At 40.9% G+C, this 9,327-nt stretch overlaps 1 pseudogene; it reads right to left on the bottom strand.

Annotated features, from left to right (window-relative positions):
- Positions 1 to 4,390: 4,390 nt before the first annotated feature.
- Positions 4,391 to 6,855, bottom strand: LOC101569502 (annotated as a pseudogene).
- Positions 6,856 to 9,327: the final 2,472 nt, after the last annotated feature.

Raw genomic sequence — 9,327 nt, 5'->3', positions numbered from 1 at the left:
TTCAGTTGGTCTGTGTTTGCTGAGACTCATCTCGAGTGCTGCCATCTACTACTGCTGCTCATTCTGCTTCTGCCTTAGCAGCTTCTGTTCCTTCCTGACTGCTCAGTTCTGAGCTTCTCAGCCACCCAAGGTATGTTTTAGAGACAGAAAGAAGGCTTGAGCTCTACTCTCTTGAGATCAGAGACCAAACCAAATGTAAAACAGACTCAAGAGAACAGAGAGTGTAATGCAGGCTGTGAATAAATAAGGGCAAGAAAAATGGGCAGTTGTTCACCAAGAGCAAAAAGTATCAGCTGTGCAAATGAGTAGGTACTGGAGATCTATTATGGAGTATAGGGCCTGTAGGTAATGATACTGGATCGTTTATTTTAAACTTACTATGAGGCTGATCTTATAGGTGCTCTTACCAAAAAAAAAAAAAAAAAAAAAAAAAAAAAAAAAGAAAAGCCCAGAACTGGTAGAAAGAAAAGCAAAATTTGAAATGGAAGAGTGTGTGTTGATGACTATATATCTGTTTTGATTGTGGTAGTGTTTACATGACTATATCCAAGTTTTTAAAAGTGTGTTGCAGGACTGGCCAGATAGCTCAGCAGACTAAAGCACCTGCTTAGGCAAGTGCTAGGGGACTGGAGTTTGATCCCCATGCCATGCTGGCCATGTCCCCAGGGTGCGCTGAGACAGTGAATGAGACTGGCTGTGGTGGTGTGCTCTGTAATCCCAGTGCTTGGGAAGATGAAAACAGGAGGATCACTAGGAATCTGATCTGTGCAGCAAGACCCTGTAGACTCTGTACTAAATGCATTAAAAAGTGTATTTCATTGTGTTATGAAAACAAATGAATTTAATCACATACGAATAACATATTAATATAACCACTTAGAAAGAAATAATATATACTCATGGTAGGAAATCAAAGGAATAAAAATAAACAGGTAGAGCACTTCTAACTAATTGATAAATGAGGGTAGGGAATCTCAAAGACTTCTGAGACCCAGGGGTCAATGGCAAGGGCAGGATTAGGAAGGCTAGAGAAAAAGTTTTGATTATTTGGTTGATGTATTGCCATCTACAGAGGATACAGTATGCAGGAGACGAGGCACATTTCAGGAATGTCTTCTTGATGAGTCTTTCAGAGAATCCTTCATCTATACTCACATCAGAGAGCTGTGCCTCCCCCCTGAACCTTCTGCCACTTTCTTTTGGTAGTGAGTGATTTATCTGCCTATAGGATGAAGTTTTCTTTTTCATCCTATGACTTCTGGAAGTGCCTAAGGCCTTGTTTGCTTTAGAAACAAAAATGAAGAAAGGAATTTAGATTTGCACTTAGGAGATTTTATTCAAACAAATTTATCCATGTCCCTTTTTCATTCTCCTTAAAATGCTCCTAAAAATGTGTGAGTAAAGTCTGGCATTTTATAGGTTCTAGAATCAAGATACCTAGAAAGCACCAACTTTCCAGTGAGCACTCCAAGAATACAGAAGTAGGACTCCAGGAGCCAAGAAAGTGCTCACTGATCAATTAGAGGATACAACAAAACTAGTGAAAGTGAAGAAAGAGAAAAGAATGAAGCAGTCTTAACAGATATGCTCAGCTCTCTTGGAAATGGCCAGTGAGACTGGAGGTGCTGTCTCCACAAATGAAAGGTAAACCCAGAAAAGGTGGGCAGCCCCAAGGAAAAACAGCAGACCAGCAGTGCAAGCCCCAAGAAATCTCATGTTGTTGTAAGCTCAAAATAAGGCATGTAATTCTCTTCTCAACTTGATTCCTTCATCATAAACTAGTGTTGGAGAAGGAATTCACTGCAAGATTTGCCATTTTGGCAGTGAGATCATCAGCAGATATTTTGGGATGGGATTTGTGGTTTAAGACTGAGATACTCCAGAAATCAGAAATCACAGAACAGCTTGGCCTCAAAGTCTCTTATACTACCACAATGACGGGAAGAGAGATGGCCATAAGAGATGGCCCATGTTAGGGTTGGTATCTAGTTGTCCCCATAAAGCCTTATGCAGTCATTGGGCAGACGTCTAGACTTTGTGAATAGTTCATGATCCAGTACTGGGATTATGAGTAAATAAACTTTTTCTTCCTTAATTTTAGGTATCTGGTATTTTGTCCAACAATGAAACAAGGTAACAGACAACCTAGAGAAGGGGCAGGCTAGTCACAGATCTCCTGAGATGTTTAAGTAATGCTGAGCCCTAGTTGGAAAGGCACACGAAGATTCTTAGGATCACTGTAGTAAATAGATCAAAACAAACACCTAGCAGGCTTACATTCAGATAATTAATTCCTGATTTTGTGTATCTCTTAATAGAGACAACACAGTGCTTCCTCCCCCTTCAAAAATAAACTCCAAAAATCATAATTAAAGTCAAGTTTCCCTATCATGATTACACTGACACTTTCTAGCCTCTAGAAAGAATAGCAATACTTTAAATTGGTTTTTCTTTGAATGGGATTGCTATAGATTACATGGTTCATGTTGTAAGGGTGCTAATATTATCAGTGGATTGATTCATTGAAGAGACGACAGACTAGGATGAAGTCAGGTCTAGTTAGAAGAAGTACGTCACTGGGGCAGGTGTAGAAGGTATGCCATTTCTCTAGCTGTTTCCATCTTCTTGCTGCTTTCTAGCTTCTGTGAAGTGAGCAGCTCTCCTCTGCCATGATGTTTCTGCATTTAAGCAAGCCAGTCATGAACTGGACCCTCTGAAATCATGAGCCAGAGACCTTTTCTCCTTAAAGCTGTGCACATCAAGTATTTTGTCTCAACAACAGAATGATAATGTAAAAACACAAGGATGAAATAAGAAAGTATGAGAACAGATAAAGTGTATAATGAGCATTAAGCTTGTTTAACAATAAATGATATTATGTGCTCATTTATCAGTAAGGGGCTACATTATATACACAGAGGCAGTCACAATCAAGCACGCAATGCCGGGCAATCACAACGTCCTGAGGTCTATACTCGGTAATCCAAAAAAAAAAAAAAAAAAAAAAAAAAAAAAAAAACAAGACAAATAACAAAGCATTCAAGTCAACTGCAAAGAAATCACACACTTCTCTGGGCTAAAAGGTGTCATATACTTTGGTTATTTTATTTTTTTATGTGTTTGGTACAGGGTCTCACTACACAGCTCAGACTTGTAGTGATCCTCCTATTTCCAGCCTCCCCAGTGTTGGCATTATGGGCTGCATCACCACACCAGGTCTCAGTGGCTGGCTCAGGGTACCTGGGGGCAGGTCCAGTGTGGAATGTGGTGCCAGGGCCTGAAGCCCAGTCCCTGTGCTTGCCTAAGCAGGTGCTTAGTCTGCTGAGCTATGTCACTGACCCTACTTTGGTTATTTATAAGGGAAGCAAAAATAAAAATGGCAGCTTTTACACTAAAGGCAATAATCTCATAATATCACATTAATTTTAAAACATATGCAACAGAGATGATAATATATTCAAAGATTTTACATGTTAGAGAGCAAAACAAATCACTGTTACAATAAATCCTAATATTGATTAAATATACTGAATGTGCCAAAGGGGTTACCAAACCTATTGGAGTTAAGGTTTGAAGGTGATAGGGAATTTCCCTGGAAGTCTTCCTTTGAGCATTAAAAGATTTGTAAGTTGCGGATCTGCACAGTGATATATGTGCATCTATGTTTATAGCAGCACAGTTTGTCATAGCTAAATCTTGGAAACAACCCAAATGCCCATCAACTGAGGAATGGATAAAAAAGATGTGGTTTTTTTATACAATGGAGTATTACTCAGCTATAAAAAAGATAAACTCATGGCTTTTATAGGTAAATGGATGTAACTAGAGATTCTGCTCATTAGTGAAATATATCAGAGCCACGTGTGTAAACACCATATCCTTTCCCTAGTATAAGAACCTGAAAGAGTAAATGAAATCTGAAAGGTAGAGTGGGAACCATAAAAGTGAAAGAAACTATTCCAAGGAAAGAACAACTGGGATGAGGAAAAGGAGAAAAGAAAGAAGGAAGGGAAGAAGATACACACACACACACACACACACACACACACACACACACACACACACACAGGCTAGCTTGAGTAATTGTTCTGCTGATTCCTGCTGGTCTATTGAAAGGAGCAGTTAACACTTTTTTTTTTCTCTTTTCTTTTTAATTTTTTTGACAAATTTTGCATGCTTATATCTGATAATCTGAACAACTACTTTGAAGATGACAATATGTAATATAATAACCACTGTCGAATTCCTACCGAGGGTTTTTTTTTTTTATGGTTTTTTGATGGCATCCTCAACTTTCTCGTTTATTATAATCGTGCTTCACCACAACTCATTCCTAGAGTTGACAAACTACGTCTTCCTTGATTGACCTACTCAACACAGAATAGTATTGTCAAAAGGGGAGATTCATACAGCAGACACCGTAGTGTGTGACATCAGTAAAGCGCTCGATTAAATCTTCAGTCAGTCTGTGTTCTCTGCCATGTGTTACTCACATAATGTCAAGAGCCAGTCGCAGATTATTCATTGCTTGGGGAAACATGCCTTGGTGTAGCTGCAGTTTGCCAACTTTCACTACTGAGGGGATGGCTTCCTGGGGAAAAATATCTGGTAGGGCTCCGTGGTGCGAATGCGTAGAACAGCACCTCCTCCGGGAGGCCAAGGGTGATGCAAGCCTCCATGCCGCAGTCAAGCGCCTTCAGCCGGTAGATACTGATAATCAGGAAGCCGGTCAAGTTGCTGCTTAGGATAGACTGGCACGTGGCCAGAACCCGCTCCCACTTCCGGTTTGTCTTCATATCTTTAATTTCTTTTCCCCTGGATTCTTTCACCCCTTTTCATACCTGCTTATCACTAGTTAGCATATCAGCATCCTTGTCCTGAATTTGGCACCGAAAACAGTCACAGTCAAAGCAGTACTGATCCCTCCACTGCTTAAGGCCTTCCTCAGTGGTCGTCAGCACGTCCAGACAGCAGATAGTCTCTCACCCCGAAGTCTCTGAGGGCACGCGGTAGGAGGCGGGGCCCACTGATCACGGTGGAGCAGGTGGGGTCACAGCTGTGGCTTAGCAAGGCCGTCTGGGGTACAGGCCAACGCCACCTTCCTGCAGCTCGCATGACAGATGGTGAAAGCGTTGCAGATCACTTTTGCAAAGGCTTCAAAAACGTCGAAAGAAGGTGGCAGCTGAGAAACATCCCGTTTCAGCATCTTTTTTCATGAAATGCTGAAATGTCACTGCAAACTGCCTGCGGCCTTCTTTCTTATCTTCAGTCAGTTTGTTAATATTTGATTCCAGATCATAGTGAATAAAGTTTCTCTGGCTCAGCGGGTGCTTCTTCCGTAGGCCTGATGACAACTCTGCCAAGAAGTTTCACTGAGTCGGGAGTGTATTTGGGTTTGCAACTTTTGAGACACTTGCATTCCCACTTGTGGTCCTGCCAAGCTCTTTTCTGACACTTAGCACTACAGTATTTGGGAACTGGGCATTGAGAATATCTCGTCAGCTTTTCCCTCCCGAGCAGGCAGTGATCGCAGAAAACACCGCGACTCCCTCGCAAACCGTGTATGTCAAGGGATCCCAGCGGAAGAGTAGTTCTCCCGGACCAGCTGGGCCATGGCTATAGCCCGTTTCCCCTGTCCACGGTCGGTTGTGAACTTTTCCACCTTCAGCGGCTCCTTCCTCTCAGCTCGGCCAGCACCTCACGACTCCACTGCTTACCTCAGCTGGCTTCTCGCATGCTGTCGGGACTGCTTCCTATCATTTTGTTTAGTGAAGTTCTGCATCTTTTATTTTTTTTTTCCTTTTGATTTTTTTTTTTAACCAAAAAACAATAGGAAGCAGTGCAGCAGAGCATGGTGTTCTAAAGACAGGAAAGGGAACTCTTTCAAGGAGCAGGAGTTAGTAAGTCATAAAAACGTCAAGAAAAGAATTTAAAAAACTAAATGAAAATTTTTTTTAAAAAATCAGAAAAAAATGGGAGTCATTAATAAGTTCAGAAAGGCAGGTTAATGGAATGGTGGGCTTGAAGACCAGACGGACAATTGAAAACAAGGCTGGTAAGAAGAGAAGTGGGAAAAAGAAATTCAGATAATATATTTTTGCTTGAGGAAGTTAAAGAAAACAATGTGTATTCATACCTGGATACAGAGTCCAAGGAGAGAATGTATTTATTAAAAACAAAGGAAATTTTATATCAAATTATAAGAGGATGACAACAGTCAATCAGTAGTGTGAAGATGATGCCTATCCAGTGTATTATCTACTTAATAAGAATAGTGCACTAAAAAGCAAAATACTATATGCAAAGATCACTGCAACAGCTCAGCACTGAAGGAACTATTAAATGATGCTTTTCCTTTTATAAAAAGCTGAGATAATGGATATAAATCTGTCATTTTGCTGGTGGGAATTGGAATTAGATTTGTTTGACAAAGGATCTGGAACCTCCTTGTGTGACTCTAGGAGTATGGTTACCGGAGTGACATAAACAGCTCTACTGAAGGACATGACTCACGTGGTTTTGTGGCCAGGGCATTTGTCAAGTAGAGTTTTCCCATACGATGAAGTCCTTATGTCGTGGCAGATCATAGTGAGCAATGATAAGTCTCTGAGAAAGAGGCCAAGTGCTTGGAACAAGGACACTTTTATTGTAGCCTCACAGTCAATGCCCTGACATCAGGTCAAGACTCTCAGATCCTCAGTAATGGCCTGAACATTGCTTTCAGGTCATACACTTTTCAGGTATCCATAGCAACCACATTTCCACACTCACATGAATGTTGTAGAACTGCCACACACTTGTTGCAAGGTTTACATTCTGGAGACTCTGCAGACCACCTGCCAGGACACAGGACATCGTGGTTTAACATTTGCCTTATTTTCGAAGCTGTTTCCTCTTTTACTATTTTTATGGCTTTGTTTTTCTAAATGGGTTTTGTTATGGTTAACTACGGGGCAGGGATGAGAGGGGGTGAGTTTATTTACAGTTTAAGTGAACTTAAGTGATTTTTCTTAAAATGGAGTTAAGGAAGACAGTGAGGTCTGTCTTGTCTCATCATTATGATAGCCACAACTACCACAGGCTGAGAAACCTTAGAAAGCATCTTCAAAGCTTTGTCGTTCATCAACAACTGTTCATCCTTGCTTTCCACCCCACACTGGTATTGCATCCTGAGGAAGCTGTTACATAATCTCCCCTACCCAAAGATGACACATCTGTGAAGATGGGGACGCTTCCTGTTATGTGGGACTGAGCTTATTTTTGAAAGAAAGTCAAAGGGTGTGAGGGAAGCAAATTAATTATCAGAAGGACAATATCTATGAATAACACCAGGGAAGTTAGCCAGTGTAGATTGCAAAAAAGATGAAAATTGCCATAACTACTTTTTCTGAACTGAAGAAAAGGGAACAATGATAGTTTGTATTTCATGACCAAAGTGCTGAACTGCATGCATTTGTCTGCATGCAATCAATTCTACGATGGCATCATGAAAGGGAGTAATAGTTTTATGTGGCTATCAGCATATATAGCCATTGTGAGGGACCCTGAGACTGCCAAAGAACCCTAGTGGGCATATACTGAGTGAGGAAAATAATTAAAAATGCTGACAGAGATGGTCAACTCTAGAGATCTGAGAATTAGAAAGAGCCAAATAACTTTATCGAGGGCAGTTTTAACTTCTGTTGTAATTCTTCTTCTTTTAGAAGTAGGGCCTGAGTCTCCCTTGAGAATATCAAAGGAAGGATTTAATTCCTGGGTAGTTAGCTTAAGAGCTGGGCCAACCCAATTAATGCTACCAGATAAAGTCTGAACATCATTTAGGGTTGTAAGATGTTTAACTCAGATTTGATTAGTTTGGGCACAGCATTTCTGTCGAATAAAGTGTGCCAAATATAACAAAGGTACCATAGCTTGCACCTTTTTGGGAATCATCACTAGACCTGCATTACAAAAGGCATCATAATGGATTGGATAAACATTTGATGCAAGATGGAGGGGCTTCACATCTAGAGGAATGTCATCTATGTAGTGGATAAGGTATGCACTTAGATAGGCCTGCAAGTACTGGCAGAAAGGCGCAGCCACTAACTCTTGGCACAAGGTTGGACTATTTGCCATTCCCTGTGGCACACACCACTGGAAGCAGTGCATAGAATCCTGACTATTAATACAGGGTAAACTAAAGAAAATGTTTTTGTCTAGAGGGTAGAGAAGGATAGAAAAGAAATAGTATTTTTTAAAACTCAATCACCATAGGAGAAAAATGTAAAGGAATAGCTACAGGACTGGGAAATCCAGATTGCAGTGTTTCCATATATTCCATGATGTGACTGACTACCTATTAGTCCAGAAGCAATCTCCATCTTTCTGACTTTTTTATTTCAAAAATCGGAGTAGTTTGAGGGCTACTGTAGTATTCCAGGTGCCCTGTCATCATCTGTTCATTAACCATGGTATGAGCTGCTCTTATCTTCTCCTGAGGGAGGTACCACTGAACAACCCAAACAGGGTCATCAAACATCCAAGTGACCTTGGATGGCACCCATGTGGTTGGAGAAGAGAACAAGGCCCTTCCTGAAAATGTGAGGATGAGTAGCATATGCCAAAACAGTTCCTTTTGGAATAACTGGAAGAGGTTTTTTCTCCTTTGATTATTTTTACTAAGTCCTTGAGTGGAAAGGAAACCTTGTTACAACATCTGATGAGTCACCAAGGAGTTAGGATTGGCCCCAGATGTTCCCATATTCTGTAATATTTTATGACCCTACAGATTGAGTTGTATATGGGGGAGGACACAAGGAGAGAAATATCTAGAATGGCCTTCTTTTTAAAATTTTTAATTTATTATTTTTATCATTTATTTATTTATTTACTTGATACAGGGACTTGTTATGCAGCTTGGAGTTCTAGTGATCTTTTCACTTCAGCCTCCCTAGCTCTGGGATTATAGACATGTGCCACCATGCCCGATTTCGGGACCACCACAAGGCACCCAGTGTTCTGGGGTAGACATTGCATGCAGTTCTGGGGATTGAACCTGGCTTCTTTCACTTGCCAGGCAGGCACTTAGACCACTGAGCTATCTCTGAATACCCAGAATGGCCTTCTGTATCCCTCCAAGTCAGCAGTTTAGCGCTTCTGCATGGATAAGAAATCTTGCCCACCCCTTGCTAATCTGTAGTGGATACATTCAGGGGCCATGCTTCAGGCCACTGGTGCTAAGTGAAAACTGAAACATCTGCATTTGTGTCTACTAGCCCTTTAACGTTTTTCCTTCAGTAGTCAATTCTGTCTTGGGGTGGCTTGTTTCACCTGTTGAACCTAGTC

Source organism: Octodon degus, unplaced genomic scaffold, assembly GCF_000260255.1.
Source record: "Octodon degus isolate 3935 unplaced genomic scaffold, OctDeg1.0 scaffold00109, whole genome shotgun sequence".
Taxonomy (NCBI): Eukaryota; Metazoa; Chordata; class Mammalia; order Rodentia; family Octodontidae; genus Octodon; species Octodon degus.
Note: the sequence above shows the minus strand (reverse complement) of the source record. Positions and strands in the feature narration are given on the sequence as shown.